Below are 3,947 nucleotides of genomic sequence, written 5' to 3' on the forward strand. Positions count from 1 at the left end.
TAGTGCACACACACACACACACCCACACCATCACCATCACCGCAATCACCATGCTCGTCTTGAGCATGACCTCTACACCCTTGGCCTATGGAAGATGAAGGGAAACTAAATCAAGGATGATGGCCATAACCCTCGTGCGAGTCTTCGCCATCAACTCCCACCTATCCGCCATGTGCTCTACCACGCTCTCCCTTCTCATTCCCCTACCCTATGCTCCCCATTTCATCGCCTTATTCTCTAAATAAAGCTTGAGGTCTTGTGAGTATGTTTTCTTGCAATGTTTTGCCCATGTCAGGTGTGCGGAATCGCCACCTAGTCTTGTGTTTGGAGTGAGCTTGTGTATGTGTGAAGGGTGTGCGGATTTGCCATCCTTTTGTGGTGCCTAAGTACTAAGCCGCTATACCCCCTCCCTCACTCTCTCTCTCTCTCTCTCTCTCTCTCTCTCTCTCTCTCTCTCTCTCTCTCTCACTTGATCTCATTCCCTTTCCTCTTCATCATTACTCCCAAGCATCCATCTCTCTTGGATGAAAACTTTGTTATGGTGGTGTGTTGTTTGCGTCCTAGTCGCTGAAGCTAGGTGGTGCCCCCTGTTTGCTTTACCATGACAAGCTCGAGGCGCGCCATTCGGTCCCCGGTGTTTTAGAGGCCGTCAGGGTTCGGGGTTCGCTTTGCTCCCGTCAACATGAAATCCATCAATTTGGAAATGTTTAACGGCACCTTTTGGGCTTCAGTCCCTTGACGAGGGAAGATGGGATCTCCATTTCTTCTATAGGATCAGGTAGTCCCTCTGTAAACATTCTTTCCATCAAGAAGTGTGTACGCCCACTTTCCCATGACTTTAAGTCACTTTCTTCTTGGATGACACTAGGTATGGCTAAGGGTCTAAGGACTTGGTGGCTTGTTGCTGCATAGGGAACACGGTGTCTGTAATCTGGATCTGCATAAGTGCTCGTTCTAGATCCCTTTGGGTATCTTCTACCAAACTCCTCAATTGCTTGACTGGCTCGATCTCCTTTGTAGGGTTTGGATAAGTTCCTATCTTCTTCTTGGATCCTGTACATTGTGGCTCATGAAGATCTTCCTTGTTGGTTTCTATCTTAGTGGTCGTTTTGGTCTCCATGGTTTCACGTGAATCAGAATCCTCTTCAACGTCGTTCATATATACGGGGTCGTCACCAGTCCCTATGTTGGTCTTTGAATTGGGGTCTGACTTCGCTGCTTTTTGCGATCTCTTCCTTCATGTTTTGTTCTTTTTCTGAGATTGGGCTATTGATGCCGTGTCTCTTTTCTCAAGAATATAATTTTGTATTTGGAGCATCGATCGTGTGAGTACGTTTATTGGTACCACATGTGTACTTTGTGATGGCTCCTTGGTAACATCAATCAAGTTTAATGGCGTGATCTTTGCTGCATTTGGATTATTTGGACATTGGGCAATCAAATGATCTATGCCACATCGATTACACATGAGTATCGGCATTGTATACGTGCTCTCTTGATTGGTTTGCATTAGTGTGGCGTTCTTTTGTAGCCTAATAGGACACTCGGCCACACGATGTGGACCTCCACACTCATAGCATTGAAGAGGTGGTCTCTTAGCAGGGTAATAAATATTTTGGTCTCTTGCAGCAAGAGTAGCTACTTGATAGACAGGTTTGACTTGTCCCCAATAGTCCTCCATGTAGTATTGTGGACTTTCTTCAAGCACATCCATCCCATAGGCAATGTTAGGATCTATATCTTCCTCACAGCCTTCCAAACAAGCAATAGATGACTCACAACCCACTTGATTCACATAAGTGATTCTCGGATGTGGTGGTTGCGGTCCTAGCATTGGAGGTGGTAAGGGTGTTATTTGAACAACATTTTGGGCCCTAGGGACCATGTATTGTGTTGTTTGTTCAAGAGGTGGGTCCGACATTAATGCAGGCACTCGAGGTGTGTCTGTCCATGCTAAGGTTTGTCTATTGGCCGTCACGCGCGTATACTATGCAATCCTTAGCTTGATGAACCATACCTCCCACATGCATTGCAATTCCCATTGAATTTTACTCTAAAAGTAGGGCATTCACTGGTACTATGCGGTCCATAGCATATTGAGCATCATTATTGCTCCCTTCTTGGATACATATGATTGTTTTGCGGAGCACGATTGTCTCTAAGACTCTCTTGAATGGCTTTGGTGAGATCTGCTAAAGTCATCTCAGATATCTTTGGCTCCTTAGCAATAGGCTTTAGGGTCATTGGCTGATGCCCCGATGCTTGCGAGCTAATAGATTTAGGCTCAACAGACACTCTTTCTCCTTGAATCATTAAATTGGATCGCATTGGTGGTGATTGCTTCCCAAGTGGTGATACCTTTAATGACTAGGCCATTGTAGATATCCTCATGTCGTAATCCCCTAATGTATCTATCAAGCAATTGATTATTATTGAAGCACTCATTTGGATTACAATGAGAATTCAAATGCTTCAAGCGACCAATAAAGTCTCTCACCGACTCTCCTTCCTCTCGTTGGGCTTTCTGGAGCTGAGAGGCTACACCCCAAAGCACTCCCTCTCGTATGTATTCTTTTAAGAACAGTCTCCCAAGAGTAGGGTAATTTTTTTTTTCTTCCACCCTTAGAATTCTATACCGATCCCCAGCCTTTCCACTTAAGGTTAGGCTTAAAGCATTACTCTTATGCAGGTCATTGTGTTCTCCTAGAGAATCGCATATTTGTTCAAACACTTCGATATGCTTTCTCACATCCCCGTCTCCACTAAATTTTTGTGTGAGCTTGGCTATTTGTACTGCCTTACTTCTACGCTCTCTATCAGGCGTGTTACGCATATTCTCAGCAATAGATCGACCAATAGCTTGAGCAAATATTGCAAGTCACCTAAGTGAGCAGGCACCATGGGTGAGGGTGCTCCGGAGACTACATGTGGAGTAGGTATTGGCATTGGGCTTGGCGCATAGTAAGCCCTTGGGTTCCACGTTTGGTACGTTGATGTGCCATGTGGCAGTCCAAAGTTCATATGTGTGGCCCTAGGCATAGCAGACGTCGGATGTGACATGCTAATGCTAGCCAGTATTGTCCTATGGAAATAAGAACTTGGGTGTTGTGGTTGTGGAGTATATGTTGTCATAAAATCTAATATCTAACCAACCCAAATGATTTTCTCATATTAAATTGATCACTTAATGTGGGAGAATAAACGGGAACAAGTGTTAAGATATAGATATGTGCTTAAAGATCTATCTCAACACGGGGCCAATGGTAAAGGGGCCCAAATGAGAGATGGTCTATCAAAGAGCAAGGCTAACCAATGGAGCATAAGACCTTAGGGTTAGCTTCATTGAAGACCTCCATTAATGTGTGTAAAAGTCCTTTGACCTTAGGTAAGCTAGGGCTGAGCTTCAGGCGGGAACCCGGCCCAAGCTCGAGGTGCTTGTCGTGCTTGAGGTGCTTGTCGTGCTTGAGGTGCTTGTCATGCTTGAGGTGCTTGATTAAGGTGCTTGAGGTGCTTGACCTGCAGGCTAAATGCTTGAGGTGCTTGACTTGCTACTTGATTAAGGTGCTCGAGGTGCTTTAACATGCTTGCCTGAGATGCTTGTGGGAACACCCCTAGTTCAAGTGCATTGTCATGCTTGATGACTAATGTGCTTGAGCACCAAAAGTCAAAAGTATCCCTACAAGAGGGGGGGAGAGCCCTTTTCCTAGGGGATAGAGAGAGAACACACACTCACACACACAAGGAAGGCCCAAGCTTGAAGAGGCAGCAGGGACACATGTCAGGCCCCTACCTATGTTACTTCATGAGATGCCTAAAGCCTATTGGTTGGCCACCCAAGGGGTCCAATAGTAATTAAGGAGATTTAATTAATTGATTTAGCATTTATCTTGCCCTCTCTCTCAAAGGGGAAAGGGAGACACTTGTCTCAAGGCTACCCCTACTGCTTG

The sequence above is a fragment of the Adiantum capillus-veneris genome, chromosome 21 (assembly GCF_014529385.1).
Source record: "Adiantum capillus-veneris isolate H3 chromosome 21, ASM1452938v2, whole genome shotgun sequence".
NCBI lineage: Eukaryota > Viridiplantae > Streptophyta > Polypodiopsida > Polypodiales > Pteridaceae > Adiantum > Adiantum capillus-veneris.